A 27,586-nucleotide genomic window follows, 5' to 3' on the forward strand; every position below is an offset into this window, starting at 1 on the left:
CTTTTAATCTTAAAGATGTCCATCTGCATGCATTTAATTTGTTTTCATAGTCTGTGCAGCTTTTATTTCAATCAGGAAGTAATCAAATCTATACACAGTCTAAAAATAGTAGAAAAGCTAAATAAAGAGGCCACAGTCCATCTGGGGTGGGGCAGGAGGGTGGGCCAGGACAGACCTGTACCTGGCACTCAGTGAGTGGGGCTAAGCATTTTTTTGGCAGCAGCAATGATGGGGCCAAGTGGAGGAGGCTTGCTGGGCCTAGGGTAGGGAGGGCACTGCCTGGCTGGGTGAACCTGCTCACCGGACCCACAGGGCAGGTCCAGGCCAGTTGTGTGGCAGGCCTGTTCCCTCTAGGGCAGGCTGGGCCTGAATTCTCTGTTGACAAGTCTAAATTTTCACAGTGCTGTCCACAGCCCCTGTGAAGAGCTGGCGCTGGGACATAGCCAGCCCAGTCACACAGCCCTGGTGATGCAGAAGGGGCTGCACACAGATCACGTTGTTTATAGTCCAGACCCTGAGGGACTGTAGGACATGCTGAAGACTTTGGTCTGGTCTGAAAAGGAGATGACAGCCAGGGCACATATGGTGGCCACACGTCCCATCAGTCTACACCTGCTACTTGGACTTGATATCCCACAAGTGGATAAATATCTCCTAGGTGCCCCGGACAGTGTGATTCCTTACAATGACAGAGTAGACATTGCCACTGACATCTGCTGGACATGGATGTAGTAGAGGATCTGGATGTCCCAGATTTTGATTGTCTGGTAGAAGCCACCATACAGGTACCAGAAGCCACCCAAACAGATACCTATTTGGGCAGCCACCAGGGCCTACAGTCAGTTGTTGAGATCAGTGAGCCTCTTTTCAACTTCAGCTCAGTGCCCACCATGTCCCAGACTTTGATGGCCCTCAGAGAGCTGCTGAGGAATATGCTGTGCAAGAAGACCAGTGTGCACTCCAGTTGTCTGGACCCAGATCATGTGCACCTTCTGCAGGTTCTGGATGTCCCATGTGAGGATGGTGCAGTCTGCTGAGCTACAGTACAGTTTTAGCCTCTGGATATAGGGCATCAGCAAAATGTTATTATGGTCCTTTAGCATCTTCTGATATTTGTAGGTGGAACAGGCATCCCACACATTTATGTACTTGTCAGAGGAGCCATGGAAAAGCAGGTGACTCATGGAATAGATGATGGAGCCCTGGTTGCCCTCAAAGTTTCCTTTGCTGTTGATAATGTGCCGAGGGTCACAGGATCCTGGGATGCCTGTGTTTATTGGTTTGGGACAGCTCCACATTCAGCATGGATGCATCACTCTTGGAACTCCATGAAGTCTTCACTAAGCTTGTTTTGGTTTTTGTCCAGGACATCAGATTTGAGCTCAGGGCTCTTCTCCAGATGGTCAATCTTTTTGAGAGCTTGCTCAGCATGAAGCACAGAATAGCAATCTGCTGGTCCTTCTGGGCCAGTGCCACATGCATTTTGTGGAAGCTGTCAACTGTTTACTGCAGGAACTCAGGCTGTCCAAGTGGCATGTCTCCAGGTACCTCTCATATGCGCACTGGTTCTCAGTGAATGTGAACTACTTGGAATGAGACACTTGATGTACTTGCACTCTTTGAGGTGGGTTTCCAGGTCCATCTTGAGAAGGTGCAGACAGCTAGGGCTGCTCCTGCACATATCTGTAGTCACAGCTGTCATCATGGTCCTTCCAGCTGCTGAGATTGGTGATGGAAGGGCAGCTTCTAGGGTCTACCCCGAAGCTGGTGGGCTTCCCAGCCCCCACCATCTGGATAGCTGTGCCTATAGAGGATGAAGACTCCCGGATCAGCTTGGCCACCACAGTGTTGTTTACCATGACTGTCAACTTGGTGTTTCCATGGAACACTTCTGTGATATCATGGTGCATCTTGGGTAGAACATGTGCTCACATGTGGTGATCACAGGGTCCCTGAACACAGTGCAGCAGAGCTGGCAACAGTGCTTCACAAACAGCTGCTTAGCAAACTCCAGTGGCTCTGACTCCTCTTTGTCCTTGGACATATAAGGGGTAGAGCTGTTGGACATATAAGGGGTAGTCCCCATATAAGGAGACTTGGACAGGCTGGACTCAGAGTGGCTGGAGATGGCAGAGTTAGAGCCTTGCAGGATGCTGATGGGAGCATGCTGTTCTCCTCGTCCTATGGGGAGTAGGCAAGGGTGCTGGAGGAGAAGGGCTCCCTGGGGTGATGTTTATGTGTGCTGATTCCTTGGGCTTTAGTGACTGCTGAAAAAGGCAGGCCCTTAAGGTCATTTTCATCTGGTTCCTGTGGAGACTGATGGAATGGAAGGTTGGTGGGCCCTCCTGGAGAACCTGCTGTAATGGGTGCTCTGGCCTGAGCTCTTGCTTTAGAGAGACACTCAGGCTACTGCCCTGCTCATGGCCACCTGGGAGTAGTAGCGCCGCCCCCACCCTCCAACTTCATCATGTGCTCTTGGCTGCCAGCAGTGTTTTCAAAATAATTACTAGCACAAGGACAGGCTGCTAAGATAATCAATAAGGGATGTTTGGTGTCAGCAAGTCACATGTATTCCTTTCTATATAAAGTCATGATAAATTTTTTAAAAGATTTTGTTTATTTATTTTTAGAGAAGGAAGGGAGGGAGAAAGAGAGAGAGAGAAACACCAATGTGCGGTTGCTGGGGGTCATGGCCTGCAACCCAAGCAGATTGGGCCTGCAACACTTTGGTTCGCAGCCCGTGCTCAATCCACTGAGCTACGCCAGCCAGGGCTTAAGTCATGATAAATTTTGCATTTTCATGAGTGACTTGACTTTTATAGACACTACACTGATTTTAAATAATGCTGTTGAAAGATTTTAGGGGTCTGAATTCTTCCAGTGCTCATTGCATGAGCACTTAGACAGCCAGCAAGGAAGAGTGAATGGTCAGTGGGTCGAGGGCTGCCAAGAGAATCAAGAAGATGAGTGTTGAGGAAATGCTGTTGGATCTGTGATAGGGAGAAATCCATGTATGACCTTTGGGAGAGCATGCCAGTAGCATAATGGAGAAGGAAGTCAGCTTACAGTGCATTACAGACTAATTGGGTACTGGAAAAGAGACAGGGAGAGAGCCTTCTTTTTTATATAGTCTAGCAGTGAAAGATGAAAGAGAATTAGTTTGACAGGCTAGCTGGGTCAAAGCACATTTTTTAAAAAGGATAGTTTGGAAGCAGAGCAGGAGACATGGGAGACACTTGCATTTGTGGCAGAGTTCAAGGTGTGGGCGAAAGCAGGAGAAAGAGAGAGAGATACTACCCAGCATAAGACACCCAGTAGCAGGTGCTCTGTCTGCCTAATAAGCACTCAGCTTAAGGAAATTTCCAGAATTGCCTCAGTTTTGTAGGACTCAAAGTAAGTATTTGCTTTATTTATTTATTTATTATTTAACCTTATTGTATTATTTTCCCATTACCCTTTAGTCCCTTTATATGCCCCACAAAGGAGTTTTAGAGCATGAAACACACAGATGTTTGCCTTGGAGTGGCTTACAATCTAAAAGTGATACTATGCACACAGAGATAATGAAATGGAGTTACCAGTTCAACCAGTTCAATACCTTTCAAAATGATACCAGCCAAAAGATGTGAGCCAAAACATTCTAACCATAATAAAAAACATTGGGTGACATTGCTCAGTTTATTCACATAGTCACATTAGATAGACGCTATTTTCATTTTGCATGTGAGGAAACTGAAGCTTAGATAGGCTACAGGCTAAAGAAGCTCTTCTCAAAGCTAATCATGATTTGAGTCCAGCCCCTGATTACAGGCTAGCACCCCATACCAAGTACCTCTCAGTAGAAACATTGTGTGAAGCTTGTGACCTGAAATGACAAATGGCAAATCAACAGTGTCATATCTCACTTTATGTAAGATAATGTGCATATCTTACTTTAAAATATTTTGGCATAGGCACACATGTGTACACATGTGTTTAAATGTGTGTTTGCCTGTATGAGTTTGAACTGCAATCTAGATATGGCCAATGGCCAGGCTGAAATACATACTCTAGGGGGAGAGAAGGGGTGGTCAACATTTAACAGAAAAATCTCTAGAGATAGCTACTATAGCCTTCAATAATCTTTAATTCCAATTAAAGCCAGATTTTAAAATAATAGCATAATGAACGAGAGAGATTGGTATTCACTGGTGAAATTAATGTTCTTTTAATTAGATAATGAATGTTGGAAATGGGCATTCATTAGTGAGATTAGTGAAAGATAAAATTTGTGAATTAACTAAAACATTCTAGAAAACCTCTGCCTTGGCATTGGTCTGGTAAGTTATCTTTAATGGTTAGATTAAAGGTGGAAACTTGATCCCCAAGAGTCCTGTGCTCAGCCATCTCTGGAGGATTCTGGTTGGCTTGCTGGATTAGGCTAACTGAATCTTGCCTCTAGAAATGTTGTCATGTCATCCCAAAGTACCCTTTCATGCAAGGCATGACTGGAGCACCAAAAAGGGATTTCATTGGGTTTATAGAATAGGGCCTATTTGGGGTCTGTTTACTAATAAATGTTAACTTAATGGTCTGTATGTATGGTAGAGTTTTGCCTGCTTTTTTCTTTTACTAAAACCTGGTAATAAGATTGTACGGGAGTAGCGAACTCTCACTCACTTTCAACTAGTGGTGCATACTACTATTTACTAAAATTAGCTTATCTGTGCTTAACCAAATTGGCTTAAGTTAGTTAGAATTTATTTCTATGAGTTTTCTGTAAAAATTCCCTTTCTCACTCTTAGAAAAACTATTCATCACCTTCTCAATATTTCCAGGCTGATAGCCTCTTCCCTAGCCTCTCCCCGTTTGCCCTCCAGTTTTATTAAGAAAACAGCTATAGTCAGGTGGGCAGTCCTTCAGCTCCCCTTATCTTCCGTCACCAAATCCTCCAACGTGCTTACCTTCTGCCTTTCTTCTTACTGCAAAGGAGAGATGTGTCTTGGCTTGTGAACAGTGAGTCTTTTTTTTTTTTTTGGTTCTTATCCTAATTTGTTTTATATTGTTAATTTTTTTAAATTTTATTTTAATCATTGTTCAAGTACAGTTTTCTCCCACTTACTCCCATTCCAGCCCACCCACCCAACCCTCCCCTCTTACCTCCATTACCCCCCACCCCTAGTTTTTGTCCATGTGTCCTCCAAATTTGTTCCTGTAAACCCTACCCATTCCCCCCTGAAATTCCCTCTTCTCTCCCCTCTGGTCACTGTCAGTCTGTCACCTATTTCAGTGTCTTTGGTTATATTTTGCTTGTTTCTTTGTTTTGTTGTTTAGGTTCCTGTTAAAGGTGATATCATGTGGTATTTGTCTTTCACTGCCTGGCTTGTTTCGCTTAGCATAATGCTTTCCAGCTCCATCCATGCTGTTGCAAAGGGTAGGAGCTCCTTCTTTCTTTCTTTCTGCTGCATAGAATTCCACTGTGTAAATGTACCATAGTTTTTTGATCCATTCATTTACTGATGGGCATCTAGGTTGCTTCCAGCACCTAGCTATTGTAAATTGTGCTGCTATGAACATTGGAGTGCAAATGTTCTTTTGTATTGGTGTTTCGGTGTTCTTAGGATATAGTCCCAGCAGTGGAATTGCAGGGTCAAAAGGCAGATCCATTTGTAGTTTTCTGAGGAAGTTCCATATTGCTTTCCATAGTGGTTGTACCAGTCTGCAGTCCCACCAGCAGTGCAGTAGGGTCCCCTTTTCTCCACAACTCTCCAACACTTGTTGTTTGTTGCTTTGTTTATGATGGCCATTCTGACTGATGTGAAGTGGTATCTCATTGTGGTTTTAATCTGCATCTCTCTGATAGCTAGCGATATTGAGCATCGTTTCACGTGTCTTTGGATTTTCTGTATGTCCTCCTTGGAGAAGTGTCTGTTCAAATCCTTTGCCCATTTTTTAATTGGGTTGCTTGTCTCCTTAAAGTGGAGTCATGTAAGTTCTTTATATATTTTGGAGGTTAAACCCTTGTCTGAGGTATCATTGGCAAATATGTTTTCCCATACAGTTGGTTCTCTTTTTATTTTGATACTGTTTTCTTTAGCTGTGCAAAAGCTTTTTATTTTGATGAGGTCCCATTTGTTTATTCTTTCCTTTATGTCCCTTGTTCTAGGAGACAAGTCAGTAAAAAAGTTTCTGTGTGAAATATCTGAGATTTTCCTGCCTAGGTTCTCTTCTAGGACTTTAATGGTGTCACGTTTTATATTTAAGTCTTTTATCCACCTTGAATTTATTTTTGTATAAGGTGTAAGTTGGTGCTCGAGTTTCATTTTTTTTGCACATAGCTGTCCAGTTCTCCCAACACCATTTGTTGAAGAGGCTATTTTTATTCCATTTTATGTTGCTGCTTCCTTTGTCAAATATTAATTGACCGTAGAGACTTGGGTTTATTTCTAGGCTCTCTGTTCTATTCCATTTGTCCATGTGCCTGTTTTTATGCCAGTACCAGGCTGTTTTGATTACAGTGGCCTTGTAGTATAGTTTAGTGTCAGGTATTGTGATCCCTCCTACTTTATTCTTCTTTCTCAAAATTGCAGCAGCTATTCGGGGTCGTTTATGGTTCCATATAAATTGTTGAAGTGTTTGTTCTATGTCTGTGAAATAAGCCATTGGTACTTTAATAGGTATTGCATTGAATGTGTAAATTGCTTTTGGTAGTATGGACATTTTGATGATATTAATTCTTCCAATCCATGAACACGGTATATGTTTCCATTTGTTTGTGTCTTCCTTGATTTCTCTCCTCAGTGTTATGTAGTTTTCTGAATACAGGTCTTTTACCTCTTTGGTTAGGTTTATTCCTAGGTATTTTATTTTTCTTTTTGCTATTTCAAATGGGATTTTTTTTCTTGATTTCTGCTTCTGCTGTTTCATTGTTGGTGTACAGAAATGCCTTTGATTTCTGGATATTGACTTTGTATCCGCTGTTTTGCCAAATTCATTTATTAGGTCAAGCAGTTTTTTGGTGGAGACTATAGCATTTTCTATGTACACTATCATGTCATCTGCAAACAGTGACAGTTTTGTTTCCTCCTTTCTGATTTGGATTCCTTTTAATTTCTTTTTTCTTGTCTGATTGCTGTGGCTAAAACTTCCAGTACTATATTGAATAGAAGTGGTGAAAGTGGACATCCTTGTCTTGTTCCTGTTCTTAATGGAAAAGATTTTAATTTTTGCCCATTGAGTATAATGTTGGCTGTAGGTTTCTCATATATGGCCTTTATTATGTTAAGGAATGCTCCCTCTATTCCCACTTTGCTGAGTGTTTTTATCATAAAGGGGTGCTGTATCTTATCAAATGCTTTTTCTGCATCTATTGATATGATCATGTGGTTTTTGTCTTTGCTTTTGTTTATGTGATGTATTACATTTACTGGTTTGCGAATATTGTACCATCCTTGCATACCTGGAATGAATCCCACTTGGTCATGGTGTATGATCTTCTTAATGTACTGTTGGATGCGGTTTGCCAGTATCTTGTTGAGGATTTTAGGGTCAATGTTCATCAGTGATATTGGCCTGTAGTTTTCTTTCTTTGTTGTGTCTTTATCTGGTTTTAGAATTAAGATGATTTTGGCCCCATAAAAAGAGTTTGGGAGTCTTCCATCTTTTTGGATTTTTTGAAATAGTCTGTGAAGGATAGGTGTTAGCTCTTCCTTAAATGCTTTGTAGAATTCTTCTGTGAAACCATCTGGTCCAGGGCTTTTGTGTGTTGGGAGTGTTTTGATTACTGCTTCAATTTCTTTTGCTGTTATTGGTTTTGAACAGTGAGTCTTTTTACTAAGCTCAGTATCCTGTCTTGCTTTACCACTTAAGGACCTCATTCCTGTGGTTTACTCACTCTCTTTTCAATCAGTTTCTCTCTTTCTGCTAGATCATTCACTTCAGCATACAAAATATTTGAGCATCTTCTATCTTAAACAAAGAAACTTATGTTGATCCTCTTGAGTAACCACTCAATTTCTCTGTCCCTTCACAGTAAAACTACTACAAGTTGTCTGTATTGATTGTTTTTATTTCCTCAATTTTCATTCTCTTTTGGAATTATGAAATAATTCAAACACAGAGAATAGTTAGGGACTAATATAGGATATCTGTATGAACACACAGAGCTCTGTCCAGCTTTATAAAGTTTTAATGACTTTTTAAATTTATTTTACCTTTTCTAAGGGAAATGTTATAGACATAACTGAAACCCTTCTCAAATACATTTTCTCCCATCCCCAAAGGTAACCATTCCCTGAATTTGGTGGTCATCATGCCTCTATATGTTTTTATATATTACTCCACAGGTATATACCCACAATTGGTGTATAGTATTTATTTTTACAAGTTTTCAAATGTTGTATAAATATTATATACATGATTATACAACTTATATCTTCAGCCAACATTATATTCTTGAGATTTATTTATATTAGTATATTAATTTATTCATTTTATTTCTGTATTGTATTCCATTGAATAACTACTGTATACTCTATTCTGTACTGATAGATGTTATACCATTTCCATCCTCACTGGTAATACGAAATGAGAAGTTACTATTTCTTCATATTCATGCCAACACTTTAATTGTCAAACTTATTTTTAAAAAGGTTTTATTTATTTGTTTATTTTTAGAAATAGGGGAAAGGAGGGAGAAAGAGAGGGAAAGAAACATCAATGTGTGGTTGCACCTTGCACGCCCCCAATGGGGGACCTCGCCTGCAACCGAGGCATGTGCCCTGACTGGGGATCGAACCAATGACCCTTTGGTTTGCAGGTTGGCTCTCAATCCACTGAGCCACATGGACCAGGAAATTGTCAAACTTTTAAATTTTTCCAAGCTGATGCATTTGAGCAGTTGCATCACTGTGATTTTAATTTGTATTTCTCTGATGTCTAGTAAAATAGAGCATTTTTTCATATGTTTATCAGCTATTGTATTATTCATGTTGAATTGTGTATTCACACCTTTTGCACATCTGTCTTAGCATCCTGAATGAATAGCCCATCATTTCTCCACTGCTTTGTAATGCTACCTGTCTTATACTTCTTCTTGGATATCATGTTATTTTATTGTTTCAATAGTTTATCTGTATAATTCCAAATCAAGAGCCCATGATCTTATTTACTGCAGCTCTATAACAAATGGTAGAGCATATCCTCCCATATATTCTTTAAAGTATTTGTAGACATTTTTGCCTCTTGTACTCTCATATGAATTTTAGGAACTTCATGTCCAGACCATGAAATCCTGGGAAGATTTTCACTCTAATTTGTTTGAACTTATGGAAAAACTAAATTTTATTTAATCTTGAGTTTTTTTATCTCTAAACAGGGCATATCTGTTATTTCTCTCTGATGTACTCTAACTAGGCTTCTCCCCCCACTACTCCTTTAACCCTGCTTTGGTTGTCAAGATTGTGAACAATTTCCAACTCTTTGGTGATGGCCTTTGCATCAGCTCAGTCTCCCTAATGTCATCTTCTCAGAAAGTTCTTCCCTATTACCCAATTTTAAGAGTTACTCAATAACTTCTTTCACATTCTTTACATTCTTTACATAGATAGCTCTTATCTTTTTTTAAAAAAGATTTTTTATTTATTTATTTTTAGAGAGGGAAGGGAGGGAGAAAAAGAGAGAGAGAAACATCAATGTGTGGTTGCTGGGAGCCATGGCCTGAAACCCAGGCATGTGCCCTGACTGGGAATCGAACCTGCGATGCTTTGTTTCAAAGCCCGCGCTCAATCCACTGAGCTATGCCAGCCAGGGCAATAGCTCTTATCTTTAATATGGTCTCTGCCTATTTCCTTGACTTTTACCACTTTCCCTCTTGCTAATTATACTTTCTATGATTCCTTGAACACATCAAGCTATTTTTCACAGAGGGACTTTATACGTCTTTCCTCCTCTATCTGGAGCTCTCTTTTCTTAAAGACATCTGCATGATTCTCTTTTCATACAAATATCCAGCTAACTGTCACCTCTAAAGAGAACTTCCCTGATGACCCGTGAAGTTACTCCCCAGTCATCATCACACCAACCCACTGTATTGTCTTAAATATTTGGATTCAGATTGGAAATCATTCTGTTGATTTATGTGTTTGCTTGTTAATAGTTAATTTCCCCCTAAAAACTGTCCCTCAATCATATATGCTACATAAGAGCGGTAACTGTGTTTGTTTTGTGTATGTTAATACCAGAACACTGCCTGGCACAGAGTTGGTGTTCAGTAAATATTTGGTCAATCGAATACGCCACTCTATAGCCTAAGACTTTAAATTCCCAATTGTCTATAAAATTAAGATACCCTTACTTGTGAATTGACATAAAGAAGGGATATAGGCCTCAGGTCTATTAAAATAAATTATTAGGGTTGACATAAGAAATTGATAAGTTAACAAGTAATTGTTTACAAATATCATTTGAATGAATTAAAGATAATTTATTATATATGGATATCAAATAATTTAAAAATAAAATATAATATGTGAGCACACACACAAGTATGTCTTATATCTACTATTAATAAAAATAAACAAGAAGATTAGAGAGATACAAAATTATTGTAGGGGAATATTAACCTGCAATAAAGTTAGTACCAAAATTGTATGTAAAATGGTTGGAAAATTTATTTACTCATAGATGTAGATAGTAGTGTATTGACTGTGGTGGTGGGGGGGCTGTGTGGAGGTGGAAGAGAGTACACAGGGATAAATGATAATGGAAAAAATACGATCAAAATAATGTAAAAAAAGAAATTAAAATAAGTTAATTTAAAAAAAGAAAATTTACTTCTAAACATTCCAGAAGTCACTCCGAAAGGAAATTTTGATCAGTTACATGATTCACATTGTCCATGCGGTGAAGCAGGACAGCGCATCAAGAGAAGCCTGAATGGTCTTGCAGCTAAGCCTGGAGAGACTTCTCCCATGGGCTGTCATAAAATACTCTTCGTTAATAATATTTACACAGCTAACAGGATGTGGTGTGCTATGGATCTTCCTTATAATGTTCTTTACTACATGCTTAAGACATAATGTCCAAGGGCAGCCGAGTAAATTACTGATATTCAATGAAGCGATCACATGGACTGGTTCTTCAGTGATCCAGCTTAGTGGGGTTTAACAAGAAGGATGGAAGGCAAATCCTTTTAGACAACCCTCTGCAAGTTTGGCTTTAATAAAAGATCAGATGATAGATAATAGCCAGAGAAAAGTATGAAGTTATACTACTTGACAAGTACCTGGAGAGCAGGTATTCTGTGTTATTGGACAAAAGCAATCCATGTGCAATAACTGTTGGCTGAGCTGGAAATAAGATTATCTTCCTTTTCTGAACTATGAAGAGCCTAATGAAGATACATGCCTGGATAGAAAGCTGACTCCAGAGATAGAATGGTCAAGGTTATTCTTACACAGGAGTTTGTTCTGTTCTAACACAGAATAAATGGTTAACCTGGCCCCTGAATTCTACATGAGAGGGCATGCCTATGTGTTTGTAATACTGTTTCCTGGATGCCCTCTTCAATGAGAGCCTGAAGCTAAATACAGTCTAGATGGTCCTTCACAGACTCAGACTTAACCAGTTTCAGAGATCTGAGTCCCACAAGTCCCTGGACCCCCGCCAAGATGTTCCATCCTGGAGATAGGCCCCCCTTAATCATACCAGCTGCTACTGGATTCTGTAGGCTCAGAAGTTTCTCTTCTTTTCCCCCAAGATCCCTTGACCAGGTTTCAGATTGGTTTCTCTAGCTATTACCGTCTAACATTGGTTTGTTCATTCAATAAATATTTATTAAACGTCTCAGGTATTACATCTGGAGGCACAAGGTGGGTACACTAATTTTGAGATTCCCATTAGACAACCAAGTTGTACTATTGTATAGGTGGTGGAATGGACAAGTATGAGGTTCTGAGGACAGCTCAGGCCATGGATTTAGGCATAAATCTCTAAAGTCATAAAGTTCCTTAGGAAGTGAGGCTAGGTAGGTGGGTAGAATAGTATTATCAAAGCCCTATTTTCCTTTGAGCAACATTGAGTGCCTGGCTTCAGCAGTGGACACTGGCTGGCTTCTGCCTTTCTGCCTCTGCAGACTGTCAAGTACTGCTCTGCCCCAGCGGCCATTTTCCTGACTGAAGCCGACCTCCAATGTCCCTAAAAATACATCACACTAACCTATTTTAGGTTAACAAATTTATCACCCTAATTAATACTTACTGAATACATGAATTGATAAAGGACAAAATAGGTACTCCAAAGTTCTTAAACTCCAATTCAAATCAGGCATATTATATATTCATTCCTTGAGCTTCTTGCAATATGATTTTCCATGATCAGTTTCCTATTAGAATTTTTTTAAATGTTTGCTTTTTTTAAGATTTTATTTATTTATTTTTAGGGAGGGAATGGAGGGAGAAAGAGAGAGAGAGAGAGAAACATCAATGTGCGGTTGCTGGGGGTCATGGCCTGCAACCCAGGCATGTACCCTGACTGGGAATCGAACCTGCAACACTTTGGTTCGCAGCCCACGCTCAATCCACTGAGCTTCGCCAGCCAGGGCTAGGATTTTTTAAAGCATGAAGCAAGACTCATCAACAGTCCTGCCAGCCATGGTTATCCTGAGTTGTATACCCTTTTAACCTCTCTTGCTATCATTTGATGAGTGGTGGAAGAGAGATTGCTAATTGCTTTCCTATTTATACATGGTAAGAGAAATACCAGCTTTTTAAAGGCATGTACATTGACCATCATATTCTCTCTAATCTAGAGAATGGGTCACTGTAGAACAGGGTCTGTTTTGTGAGCACCCAATGTGGTATGAGAATGTGTTGTAGAGGCAAGTTTTTGAGTGTGGTTGGATTCACAGGGGTGTCCAACCTGCAGCTTGCAGGCTGCATACAACCCAGAATGGCTCTGGATGTGATCTGACACAAAATCATAAATTTATTTAAAACATTATGAGATTTTTTTGTGATTATGTGTCATAGTGCTTTTAATGTGTGGCCCAAGACAACTCTTCTTTGTCCAGTGTGGCCCAGAGACTCCAGAAGGTTGGACACCTTGTAACGACATGAAGGTGAAAAGAGCAAAAATAGTTACAACTTGAGCACGAAACACATGAGAGACAGAGTTCTATGTGTTTCCCATGTCATTTAGTTCAGTAGTCCACAATGGGATTATTATCACTCCCTGGGGGCACTGTGGAATTTTGTGGGGGTGTTTTTGTTGTCACAGTGATTTGTGACAGGGCCAGAGATGCTAGATTTCATGTGACGAGAGGGGCTGCCTCACTTAGGGAAAAACTCACTTCACTGAATTCTTATTTGAGTGTCTCTAATTTCTAGTGACCATTCCTAGGGATGAACTGCTATTTTTATAATTTTTCAAGTCTAGAGCCTACTTTTGTTTTATGTATAAACAGGAAGTAAAGTTTGGACTTTTGACATTTCCAAAAGTGTATCTATCATCTAAATTGAGAGAATATCAGAAGTTCATACTTTTTTTTGTCTGGAACATACCAGGAGTTTTTTACTATTTTAGGTATCTGCCCCTAACTACACGACCTGTTTGTGGTGGGTGTAGATGCTGCACTGATGGTGATTCCGAGTATATGTGCAGCATTGGGGCCATTTATTATATCTTCTAGAATAACCACATCTGAGCATTTGCTTATTGAAACATATTATTTTATTATACATTACCTTTCTTTTATTTCTTCTTTATATTAAAGTTAAGGGAGTGCATTATTTTTAAAAATAATATCCTGGTAGATACCACTATCTATTAATTTTGTGTCAGGGCATTTAAAAGGATGCTACTACATATCTGTAGAAAGAGTATGTTGGATTGAGAACTACTGATTTAACCTCATAACAGCCCAATGATGCAGGTAACTATAGTTTTCTCTATTCGTGGATCAAAAAACAGGCACAGGCTAGTAAATACCTATCCAAGGCCACATAGCTGGTAAGCCCGGGGGCCAGAATTTGGACCCAATACTCTGTATCTCAGAGCTGTGCTCTTAACCACTATTTTTCTGCTTCCCATCACAGGAAGCCAATAGAAACATCAGGCAAAATGAGGGCAGAATTCTGAACAGGCTTTGAGAGGTAGGGAGTGTGTGATTATGAGTCTGCAGACCAATGCAGAGTCTCCATGCGGAATAGTTTATGCAGGACTGGGGAAGGTGACTGAGAGACCAGCTGGCTACCTCCATGGGTTTCAGCCAAAGGCAAGGTATGCATTCTGAGAAATAGAGGTAGAGCTGGGTGGACTGATATGGCTGGTTCGCTACAGGTTCCATAACCTCTCCATTCCCCTGGCAAAAGAAATGGATGGACAACCCGCAGATAGTTTTGAATTCATGGCAGTGTTCCCCTTCTGTGCCTAGTGGAATCTATGATATTGCTCTCTGGGACATTCAATGCTTATTTAGCAGGTAGTAAAACTCATTGCTAGATGGCAGAACAGTTAAAGAAAAACTTTGACCAGGTTCCCTCACATTCCTGAAACATGTATTTAAAAATCAGACCAGCGAACAGCCTTGTTTTTTGTCTGGCTGAGTTTATCCATAGATTTTTTCCTAGCTGCTAATAGCAATGTGCTGAGTTTATTTGTGGCTGGTTTGGAATTTCACTTTGATTTAAAATGGTTTGATTACTGAGCCTTGAAAATCAAGTGATATTTTCATGTGTGTGTTGCGCGTGGGTCACCGGCCAGCAGTGACCACGGAATGCTGTGGATGGCTCGACGATAAACACGCGAAAAAAAACGACACATGCACAGAGACAGACTAGTTTCTGTGGGGAAGTAGGGACGAAATGGCCACCCCCCCTAGTGGGGAGCGCGCTGATTTACCGTCCATACCTGCTTTTATTGGGCTCATTTTGCATAATAACTCAGGTAAAGTACAGTACTCATTAGGGGGAAGTAAGGAACTATAGAAAACAAAGAACTCTGCCGGTCTATTGAGTTGGGGTCAAAGAGCTGTAAGACTGAGGAACAAACTAACTTCCTCCTAAGACCCTTCTCATTCAACTGAGAGCATTCTAAACAAAGAAGGTTTCACAGTAATTTACATGTTCTTTCTTAGGCCTGATCACCCCGGGAAATCTGCACTTCTCAGTACCGGGCTGCACCACCCTGTCATTGTTTCAGGCTTAGGTGGAGCAAGAGAACTAGGTCAACCAAGAGATAAGGAGATTTTTTCCCAGACGCTGAGAACTCAGGCTATGTCAAAGCCGAGGAGCGAGGGTCCATCACCCCCTTTTGCTGCAGCCCCCCCAAGTCCTTCTTTTGGGGGGCCTCCCAAAGTGATCGTGCCTGGCTTAGGTCGTTCCCCCCGTGGGGAATCTTACCCGTCTTTGGCTAACCGACCAAGCTTTTGGGGTTCAGTCATGAATAAAGCAGCAGAAGCAGCATTCCTGCCAGGAAGATAAGCTTTTATCTCCTTGCCGGCTTACGGTTCCAAGGGCGTTCCCTTAGCCTTAGCCTAGGCGGGGGTTTCAGCCTCTGATACCAGTCAGGGCGGTTCCCAACATGTGTGAATACATATTGTTTTAACACCTTTTTTATAGCAGGTCAAAAATGCTCACCATGACCTTTGCCAGTGAAGATCAGGAGCAGTAGGTTAGAAAAATCTGCCTGTCTGGATTTATTTTGTGTGGATATCAATTCCTCTGCTTAATTTTCCTTTTTTCTATGACCTCCTTAAGGTGGCGATGAGCGCAATTACAGTGAGCGGGAACCCTCTTCCTCAGGCATGGTTTTGAGAGGGTGTTTGTGTCTAGCTTAAAGAGACTGTTACTGAGGATAAATAGAAGAGATGCAGTATTCAGAGAAATCTGTTGATTAGTGTATTAAAATGTGTCTGCCTCTTTTGTTTCAAAATAACAGCTCATGGCAGTTCTTGGCCTATTTGTTGACAAATTGCTCCGGAATGACTTGGACAGCAGGCCGTGGCATGCACACTTCATCGGTGCTCTCGCCCGAACGACCTGATCAAAAACTTTTCATCGACTCCTTACTGTGAGCCCAAGATGGCTGTTACTCTCCTCTTAATGCATTTGACCCTGTAGGCATATTAAAAACCACAAAATACATAGTTACACTGAATGAAAACATTTATAAATATGTATGTAGGATAAAAGGGGTGAGAAATAGATTGGAGTGGATTTCAGATTGAGGTACTATGGTAGTGACGAGTTTACTCAGGCATTTTCTCCTTTTGCCCATATAAAGAATATCAGGAAGGCATTTTGATTACTTGTTTATAATCTGTTTGGTCAGTTGCTGTGCCCAAGTATTGGTCCCAGGGTTGGTGAAGATTATTAATTTTTATGCATGAGTGATAGCCAAACACCTATCTCATTTTAAAGTTGGAGGACCTAAAGCCCTCTTATAGCCTGCTCCCAACTTATAGATGGCTTGCATTTCCTTTGATAATTCTTCACTTAGTTATTTGGAACTTGAAAATCAGTACTTTATAATATTGTGTGATTTTTGAAAACACCTGTGATATACACACCAGAGGTAGAAGAACATTACCTACAATAAATAATTTAGGTTCGAGGGTTATGGTGTCTCTGTTGCAACTATTCCATGAAAGCAGCCACGGACAGTACGTAGCAAATAGGCCTGGCTGTGTTCCAATACAATTTTATTTAGGGACACTGTGACAGAAATTTCATATAATTTTCACATTATAAAATGTTCTTCTAGTTTTTCCAACTGTTTTAAATTGTAAAAAACATCTTTAGCTCATTGGTCAGACAAAACCAACCAGCAGGTATGTTTGACTCCTGGCAGTGGTTTGTAGACCCCTGATCCGCACAGAAGTGTGACGTCCCTATCACACTAAAGGACATACCTGTGTGCATGTTAAAATACTCAAGAAACTTGAGGTTTCTGTAGGACAAAGCATTTTATGTCTAGTGCTTGGAAATGTCAGAGACGCATTTGTTACAAAATGATCTGAGCCAAGTTGGCTGTGCACAAAGGACAGGTTTTTATTGGCAAACGTGAGAACCGATATTATTTTGATGCAGGTGAGGGCTATACATCTTCCCCCAACCCCACCTCCACATCCAGTAGGCAGGTCACAGAGAAAGCAAGCCTCACACCAGATTCTGTGCATCCATCTCCACCACTTCACAAGCGGCACCCATGCAGTTACATGCCCTGTTCTTGCCACCTCAGCACATTCCCACTCTTGGACACCTAATACCTTGCATGAAACATACATTGGAGAAAGACAATATTTCACAGGCAAGATTCAGATAGCCTAGGAATCAAGTGACAGAATTCTCAGTTAATGGTAAATCCAGAATGTAACAGAGAATGTCACTTCTAGGCTTTAAGTTATGGGGCTTAATTACATGTGTACATATTTATACACATGTAATTGCTAAGGTACTCATGAAATTTCTAGGGAGTCTATATGTCTTGAATATCTCTCATTTAACCAATGAAAAGGCATTTCCAATATCTCTTATGTTAATTAACAACCCTCCCCCACCAGTGCTGGTAGAAGATTAAAATAGCTAAAAATACTTGTGGTAGCTGCCCCTGGAATATGGGCTTCTGATTAGCATCATTCAAAAACCAACCACCCATGAAATGAGACTGATTAGGGATCATCAAATATAAATTAATATTTAGGTGTAGATTAAAACTTATACACACACACATATACATAAAGTCAGTGATTGCTTTCCCCATCCCAGTCTATCTACCACAAACTGAGGAGAGAGCTCTTATGACACATGGTTGGTTTAGTTTTTCATCAGAAGGGGAAAGGAAAGGATTGGGTAGGAGCAAGAACAGCAGTGTTAAGGAATTGGAGATGTGCAATTTTTGAGGACAGGAGATTTTTATAAGTAGAAACCTATGGGGCTGGCTTTTACCAGTCTGGTACTCCAGTTTTAGTTAGCGTGCTGGTTCAAGGTGGTGATGGAGGGTTCTGACGCACTTCCTCCTACAAACACAATGAATCTTTTGCTACATATGGAACAACTTTCTCTGAACAGGACCTAAAAACTGGCTGAGCAACTGCTACACATTGAGTGGACTAGAACAGGTAGGAAGCTGGGACACAATCTCTTCATTGACCCCACCCCAGGTGCAGTGAATGAGTTGGGAGGGAACTCAAAACTCTGAGCTTTTTCCTGAAAAGCAAATGGTCGGAATCCTAGATCGGACACCCCCAACTTTTAAAACCTGCACCTGAGAGACAACCCCTCCCAAAAAATCTAGCTTTGAAAACCAGTGGGGCTTGCCTCTAAGAGATCCACAAAGCCGTAACTAATTGAGAAAGGACTGTTAAAGGGCCTGACTGGTGGCTCACCCGGCCCAGGGCTCAGCGCAGAAGCAGCCGGTGGAGGAGCACTGGACTTTGTATGTGAGGGTCTCATGGGCTTGTCCTGGAGCATCCCCCTGAGGGGCAGGCGTCTGAATTGACCTGCATCTGGAGGCCTGCTTAGGAAGGAGACTCATTTTGACTACCATCTTTGTGCTCTCCCCAGGCCTTGTGTTTTTTCCTTTTCTCCCTTTTTTCTTTCTTTCCTGGTAAGTGCCATCTTCCCGCACTCACTCGCTGTGCCCAGAGTGCCAGTGTCTCCCAGAGGACGGCTTTCACCCATGTCTAGTGCCTCAGTTTATGTCTAGTTCTCAGGGTTTTTAAAATTTATTATTATTATTATTATTATTATTATTATTATTGGCAGCCTCCAAGGGATGTCTTTGCACTGCCTAGCTTTGGTGGCCAGGGAGCATACGTGGTGGGTGCCCCAGGGCTGTAGCCAAGGGACAAAACATCAAGCAGAACACCATTCATATTTCAGGGGCTTTGCTTTATGTCGGTCTCTCCATGGAATGGAACACATTTCTACACTCTTTTCTCTCCTTTTATGAATCCTGAAATGCTACTGAGGTTTGTAAAACAAACAAACAAACAAACAAACAAACAAAAAATTAAAGCTTTGTGAAGTGGAAAAGGAAGTGGGTCAAAACATCAAACAGAAATATTGTTGCTGCATTTCAAATCACAATAAAACTGACTCTGGGATGGAATTCTGGGTGGTTCTCCTTTTTTGTATCTATAAAGTCTTTTTTTCCTCTGAAGTATGGCATAAAGTAGAATGTTAGTAGACTGTGATCCTTCTTAGTTCTTTCTTTCCCCATAACCACATTTTTACAATTTTATTTATTAAATGTGGAATATGTAAAACATATCCAAAAACAGAATGAACTTCATAGCTAATCTTGCTTTAGGTATGTTCCCACCTTCTTGTCTCACTCCCATATTTTAAAGAAAATCTCATATGTTTTTTCATCTATAAATATATTATTTTATATCTCTAGAAGATAAGGGCTCATTTAAAAATAGTCCTAATTTCAATATAATGCCAAAAAGTTAACAATAACTCTGTAATAACATCAAATATCTAGTCAGTGAACCTAATTATGTCATTAGGTTCACAAATTGCAGCTGGTTGGTATGTCATTTAAATCTTTTAATCTATAATGTCTCTCCTCTTTTTTTCCTCCTTGCAATCTGCTCAAAAAAGATAATTCTGTATTTCTAGGAGTATTTCCAAAATCTGGGGTTTTCTGATTCATAGGATTTTGAGAATTCTCCTTTATTTCTTTTCTTAATATTTTATTATATATTCATTGTATTTCATGTTGAAGCCCATTTTTAAATATAGAGAAGTGTAGAAAAATATTTTAGTTCCTCTTCCATTGTTAGGATATTCCTGCCATCAGACCTCTTTCAATCGTTGGGTTAATGCTCTCGAAGTCTCACTCCTCTTAGGGGTGAAACTATCCCAGCAAACATCTTCCCTCTTTCTCCTCCCCTGCCATTCATCCCCTGGTTCTTAGTGGAACATTTGCTGGGTTGGCTTAGTTGTGAAATGAACTGGGGTGGGAGAGGCAATAGACTGGGGTTGGGGAGGTCAGATATCCCACAATAGTTGTGGCACAGTGTTTCACAGTAAAGAGTTGTCATACATATTGCCCTGCTTTGGAATGTTACCCTCAAATTCATGGAGGTGAAACTGTTTATAATTATCTGAGTCTGGGCCTCAGTTCCATTTTACTTCTAAAAACAAAATATTTTTTTCATGGTTTTTACTATACATTGAATTTTCTACAAATACATTTACTGGGTAATTTGAGAGAGATGGAAGTCTATTTTGTTTGGATCTTTCCAGTTTAGAAAACTGCTAGTAGCACTGCCACATGCAGTATTCGAATTGCCAACACAACACACTTGTACTAGTGTGCTTCCTGGCTGTTGCCTGTGATTTCACGTATTGTATGTAGTGATCACTTCATTGTGTCTTCTCATCCAGGGCAGTGCCTCCCCAGCTTTAAGGTGAGGATGCCATTGCAGTCTGCCCAAGCATTTATCTTGTAAAATAATGCTATTCTATTATAATTTTAATATCTTCTGCTTATTATAGTTGAGGCATTATATAAATTACTTGTCAGTTATAACATTAGTAGGTTATGTTATCTATGGATTTTATTTTGAGATGGCAATTGTGGGGCCAGAGAATATTTGTGATTCAAAGGGGGTTGGGTCTGATGGGCTTGAGCCTCACAGACTTGGGCTGTGGGTAAAGTCAGGGCTGCACTGACTTTACCATTAAATATGTGAGACATTTCAACTGTGGAGTTTGTATAATAGCTGACATTTTATATAGTGCTTGCTTATTATTCTAGGAACTCTTCCTTCTAAGTGCTTCACCTAAATCATCTTCTTTAATGCTCACAGCAGCTGCAGCTGGTCAGTGGGAGCTATTGCTCTTGTTCTCGCACAAGTGAGAGAATGAACCCAAAGGTGCAGTACTATACCCAAGGTCATAGAACTGATAAGAGCTAGAGCTGGAATTCAAGCCCTGGCAATGAGGCTACAAAGTCTATTCTCTTAACCACTGCATTTGCTTACTTTTCTTATGAAGCATAATTCACTGAGCACAAAGGAAGAAAAAATCAAACATATTAGCAGAAAATATATAGGTGATAGATTTAAAGAGAAAATGAATATGCAAATTGTGCTTCTTAGAGACTAGGTAAGCTGAGTTGGTGTTGGGGTGGGAAAAAAAAATTTGGAGTGCCTGTTAGTTCCCTGGAGGAACTCAGGAAGTATTTGTTGGGAGAGTGAATGAAGGGTTTTCTAAGGATTAGCTGCAGTCACCTCAGAGTAGTGGGGAATAAAATTATGAAAGAGTCTCAAAATTAACAAAGAAAACAAGACAAAATTTGGGCATCTATGCCAAGAGATTATGCTGGTGCTTCTGCGAACTGTAGCACACTTAGATAGGAGGCCCAATGAGATGACTGCCAGGGAGTTACTTGATTTACCCACTTCGGACCACAGAATTTTAACTGCAGTTTTTAATTAGGACACACCTGGCTCAGATATACATCCTACCACCATTTGGCTAGGGTGCAGGGAGAAAAGGAGGGTTTTTTAAATTCTCACCTGAAGATGTGTTTACTGATTTTAGAGAGATAAACATTGGTGTGAAAGGGAGTCATCCGTTGGTTGCTTCTCGTATGTGCCCCAACTGGAGATCAAACCTGTAATGTACGTATATGCCCTGATCGGGGATCAAACCCACAACCCTTCGATGTGTGGGATGACACTCCAACACTGAGCCACCTGGCCAGGACAAAAGGAGGGTGTTTTTTTTAACAGAAAATTTTACATAAATTGTCAGTATTTTCATGATATATTGAACCATATACATCATACTAAAGAGTCAGCTTAAATATGGAAACAGATTTACTCCAATTTCCCCTGAACAGAAATGGGCAGAACTGTAATTTAGGAACGAACAGCTTAAGGAATCATGTTTGAGCTGCTCTTACTGAGAGTCCTCTTTGGTTTATTCCCTGATCCTCCGCAGTGTCCTTCTCGCGCCAGGGTCTCTTGCGAGCCCTCTGGGAACAAAGGCTTCCCTTTGCTCACTTCTGTTTGCACCTGGTCCAGTGTCTCAAAGTTCAGACTTTAGTTACAGATTTTTATCAACTGTGTTTCTACAGGTGTAGCTACTGCATAAATTGGTACAAAGGAGGAACTTCAGGTGCTTTATTCCTTCATTTTCCTTTCATTTTTGGTGCAATCCATTCCTAAGTCAGCAAATCTGCTTAATACTTGGACCCACTTTGGTTAGAGTTTGACATGGTAAAAATAGGAAATTTTGTCACTTGGCCATATCATTGGGATTCCACTTCTAAACCGCAGAATAAAGAAAATGAAAGCCCTGGTTAGTGTAGCTCAGTGGATTGAGCATGGGCTGCGAACCAAAGTGTTGCAGGTTCGATTCCCAGTCAGGGTACATGCCTGGGTTGCAGGCCATGACCCCCAGCAACCGCACATTGATGTTTCTCTCTCTCTCTTTCTCCCTCCCTTCCCTCTCTGAAAATAAATAAATAAAATCTTTTAAAAAAAAGAAAATGATATGAGTGATTATTCTCAATTCTACCAAGTGTGGTATATTAACAAATAAAAATTTAGATGCGAAAGAGAGGCATTAATTTATTACATATAATAAATGATTTAGCAGGGTTATTAGGGTTTAATTATCTCATGCAAGTTGTTGAGGGAAGCTTTAAAAGCTTGCCCTTTACCAGCAATTTTCACTGAGCTGCTCATTAAACAGCCATTTTAGATGCTGTTTCATGGTTATTATGGAATTAGTTTCAGAATTGCACCATTGAGTCCCTTTGAACATTGCTTTATCTCTTAGTCTTTTTTGTGGCTGACAAGGACTACTTGTTCCCCAGCACCTGACTTGCCAAGTGAACTACTTTGATGTCATTTTTGTTAGCTTTCTGCTTCTATTGGCTTATTTTATTTTATTGCCAGTAAAAGCTTTTGACATTTGAGGTTAATGATGAGTAGAGATTTTCATCCTTGACCTGTCTCAGAGCCCATTTATTAACTTTTGGGCTCAAACTTTGGGCTCAAGTTTAGGTGTGGCTCTGACCTAGGACTGGTCTTGCCTAGAAAAGTCTCTTCAAGGCAGTCAAAGACTATGGCTCTAAGTTACTTCCTATAAAAGGTGAATTTCTAGCTTGTTTTTAGGAAACTTGCTTTCCCTTCTAGTCTAAGTGTCCACTTTTACAAGCATCATACACTTGAAAATAGCAACTTCTTAAAGAAGACAAAAATTTTCTCCATGGTTAAGAAGGTATAAGTCATTTTTCATATACCTGTATAATTTTTCATCATATCTTCTCAATTCTAAGTTTAATTTTATCCCTTTATTTACGATCTCACTGTAACTACCTTGGAATAGCATCTTATTAACTCTCACTTGAAGGATTTTAACACCTTCCTAGGTAGTTTCACAGCTCTAGTCTCTTTGTCTTCCCATTCTTTCTACACCCCGTGACCAGAAGCATTTTTCTCAAACACAAAATCCATCAGGCCATTTACTGCTCTAAAGTCTCACACTCCCCACACTCCCAAACCACCCCTCCCCCGCCCCACACACACATTGACCACAGAATAGTTTCAGAAACCTCAGTGTGTGATTCAAGGCCTTCAACAATCAGGTCCAAACCTTCTTTTCTAGTCTTTCACATCACATCTTCAGGCATTTTTATGCCACAGCTAACCCATATTCCAACGATTTCCAGAACAAGTCCTCTGACTTCCAAACCCTGTACTTCATTGTAGTTTCTCTTGCCTGGTAAGTCTTTCCTCCTTCTTCTTACATCTCTGCCTATGCAGACACCACCAGTCTCTCCGTATGCACTCAGTACTATGAGAACTTGTAGACTCTTACTGAGCTGAATAATCTACCTGCTGCCTTCACACCTGCTCAGTGTTTACACTTTTCATGATACATAACACCATCATTGACCCTTCATTATAATCATTCCTGTGTGGGAATTCCCTATCCTTTCATTAGAATACCAATAAAATCTTAACCCCCATGGTAAGAAGGATGTCTTCTACCTTTAAATGTACTGTGGCACTTAAGACAGTACTTTGATTATATCATTTACTCAGCAAAGGCTGGTTAGTTTAAAGAGCACCCTCTTAAAATGAACAGATGCTTAGAAGCCTTTAGAGAAAAGCACTTGATTATTCATACCTTTGTTTAGTGTTTCTCAGCTGGGAGTTCCTAGGAGTCTGTAAAGATGGCAACTGTAGTTTCTGAGCTACTTTCAATATTTTAATAAGCACAATGGAAATCATACCTTTACTGTAATGGGGCCAGGAGACTAACTAAAATATTGAGTATATTTTTATTTGTAATAATATTAACTCTATAAAATTAGTATTAATCTCTTAGTCTCAGATTGTTTGGTAGTAAGTAGCAGAATATAGTCAAGTTGGTTTGAAGAAAAGGAGAAATTTAATACAATGATAAAAGTGTATCTTGTACAAGCCCAAAGTAGGAAGTGCAGCTAGTTCTCACAGAGGATTAAAACCTGAGAGAGGAAAATTACCCCAAATGAGGGCAGCTGTCTTGAGAGTTCCCACACGGGGCCTCCATTTCTTTGTTTGCATCAGTTTCATCCTCTCCTCTGCAGACTGGGTACTTAGACTTTGCCAGCATGTGACTGTTATAATGTCTATATTTATTCTAGAACATCTCAGTGAAGATAGCATATCTTTATCTACATATGTAAGGGGAGGGACCCCAAAACCCAGAATTATCTTCCCTCTGTAGTACAAGGGAAGCCAGGCTCCCCCCAATAGGTGAGTGTTTTAGGAACCCATCTGCATCAGTGTGCCAGCTGGCGTTGTTGTAAGAGACTATGTTCGGCTTTGGTGAATTTTTATTGAAGACTCTTTCAATGTGTTTGTGAATTTCATGATGGGTGATTTATGAGCACACCTGCCCACACACGTTGAGTGTTCAGGGTCTTTGACCAAACTCAGTGTGACCTCATGCCCCACCCTCCCTGCTTACCTAATCTCACCCCCAGTATCTCTTTTTTTCCCCAGATGAAAAAGTCCTCAAAGGGAAATGCTTTGCCAATGTGGAAGAGGTGAAACAAAAAACAGCAGAAGCACTAAAAGGCACCAACATCGACAAGTCTAAAAACTGTTTTAAGAAGAGGAAAAAAACTTCTTGTGAGGTGTATTGCATCAATGGAGAGTACTTTGAAGGTGACTGAAGGTTAAACGTGTAAGAATAACACAATTTTTTATAAATAAATTCTTTTTGGGGGGTCCCACCTCAAATATGCACAAGTATTTGTATTCATATATCTATATATACATGTTTAACCAGAAATGACTTTGCATTAATGAAATGTGTGATGTTCAAGGTTGAGGACTGGGTAGAAATACTGTTTGTGCAACTCTTTTTGGAGAGTCATTTCTTGTCTTAGGACTCAGTTTGGCTCTGTTTTTGGGTTCTGTCATCCAGTTGTGGTGAGAAGGTTGGCTCATTCCTGATGCTAAACTATTGTTGCCTGTGTCTTTAGTGAAAATACCTAATAGTTATAAATTTCCCACTTACTTTTGGGCCAGTTTGCAATGAGGACATATATATTTTTAAAAATTATATTTGATTGATTATGTTATTACAGTTGTTCTGATTTTCCCCCTTTGCCTGCTTCCACCCAGCAACCCCGATTCCCTCAGGCAATCCTCTCACCCTTGTATATGTCCACGTGCCATTTGTGTAAGTTCATTGACTACTCCCTTTCCTCTACTGAACTTTTCACTCCTTTGATTGTTCCGTAACTACATATTTGTACTTCTTAATCCCTTTACCTTTTCACCCATTCTCCCACACCTACCCTCCCATCTCTTTATCTTTAACCTTTGGCATTTTAATTATGATCTATCTTGGAGTGGGCCTCTTTGCATCCATCTTGTTTGGGACTCTCTGTGCTTCCTGGAATTGCATGTCTATTTCCTTCTCAAAATTAGGAAAGCTTTCTTTCATTACTTTTTCAAATAGATTTCCAATTTCTTGCTCTTTCTCTTCTCCTTCTGGCCCTATGAAGTGAATGTTGGATTGCTTAAAGTTGAAGTTGTCCCCCAGGCTGCTTACCATATTCTCACTTTTTTAATTCTCTTCTTATTGTTCTGATTGGTTGTTTTTGTTTGTTTGTTTGTTTGTTTGTTTTTTGCTTCTTTATGTTCCAAATCATTGATTTGATCCTTGGCTTTATTTGCTGAACTGTTGTTCCCCTGTAGATTGTTCTTTATTTCAATTAGTGTATCCTTCATTTCTGACTGGATATTTTTATGCTGGATATCTTTATGGTCCTCACTAATTTCTTGAGGATCCTTATAACCAGTGTTTTGAACTCTGCATCTGAAAGATTTCTTATCTCCATTTTGTTTAGTTCTTTTTATGGAGTTTTGATGTTTCATTGTCTTCTTGTTTTGGCAGCCTCCCTGTGTTTATTTCTATATATTTGGTAGAGCTGCTTTGACTCTGTGTTTTTGTAGTGTGGCCTAACATAGTGTCTTGTAGGGTACAGTGGTACAGTCTCCCCTATTACCCAAGCTGGGTACTTGAGGTGTGCCCGTTGTGTGAGCTGAGTATACCTTCCTCTTGCAGTTGTGCCTTGGTTGCTGTTGGCAGATCAAGGGGAGAGACACCTGTGTAAGGGCAGAGTGGTGGTGCTCTGATGTGGTCTGTAGCTGCCCATTGGGTATACTGGCCCCTGGGGTTTCCTGGGTGGTGCAGGCCAAGGTCAGCCCCCACCTATGTTTTGCCCAGGGCTACCCTGCCTAAGCTATAAAGCACTCTGAGATGGCTGCTACTTGTGCTGAGCTTGAAGATTCCCAGGTGAAGCCAAACTATGAATCTGAGCTGCTAGTTCCTGGTATGGGGTTCAATGATGCCAGATGCTGCTTGTTTGAGAGGATTTAGGATGTCCTGAAGCAGGAGGCAAGACCATTCATATGGAAAGCAGCTTGGGTTGGCCTGTAAATTGGGTGGGGCAGAGTTTCTGGGGATCCCCAAGGCAGGTCAAATAGTGTTAGCTAGGTTGATGGAATCTTAGATATGGTACCAGTCTGCTGGTTCTGTGGGGGCAGGGCCTAGAAAAGTGACAGTGGCCTCTGCTTGCCTTAATGCCAGATACTTCAGTTCTTCCCTTTATGCCACTGATGCCCCTCAAGCTGCCACCCCATTGCTGGAACCCAAAGAGAGTGAGTGTGAGTAGGTGAGTCTGTGTGTGGGTTCTTTAAGAGGAACTGCTTGGGGCTCTAGAAGTTTCTTCTGCTGACTCAATCCCCACTGTTTTTTGCAGCCAGAATTTGTGGGGACTCATCTTCCTGGCACTAGAACCCTGGGCTGTGGGGCCTGGTGTGGGGCTGTGACTCCTCACTCCTGAGATACCCTTCCCAAATTTTTATCCACCACATGAGGTAGGACCAGTCCATTCCGTGTCTAAGCTCCTCTTACCAGTCTGGAGGGATGTGGTTTCTTTAATTCCATGGTTGTCAGACTTTCATTCAACTCGATTTAGGTCATTCTATATTTTAGTTGTAATTTTGTTGTGGTTGTGTGAAAAGGTGAGCCATGCCTGCCTACACTGCCATCCTGACAGGAAGTCCCCCACAATG

The 27,586-nt window shown here is 40.5% G+C and overlaps 1 pseudogene; it reads right to left on the reverse strand.

Annotated features, from left to right (window-relative positions):
* Positions 1-297: 297 nt before the first annotated feature.
* LOC123821798 overlaps positions 298-27,586 on the reverse strand; it is a 55,757-nt pseudogene continuing 28,468 nt past the window's right edge.

The sequence above is a fragment of the Phyllostomus hastatus genome, unplaced genomic scaffold (assembly GCF_019186645.2).
Source record: "Phyllostomus hastatus isolate PE091 unplaced genomic scaffold, TTU_PhHast_1.1 phas_contig_40, whole genome shotgun sequence".
NCBI classification, from domain to species: Eukaryota; Metazoa; Chordata; class Mammalia; order Chiroptera; family Phyllostomidae; genus Phyllostomus; species Phyllostomus hastatus.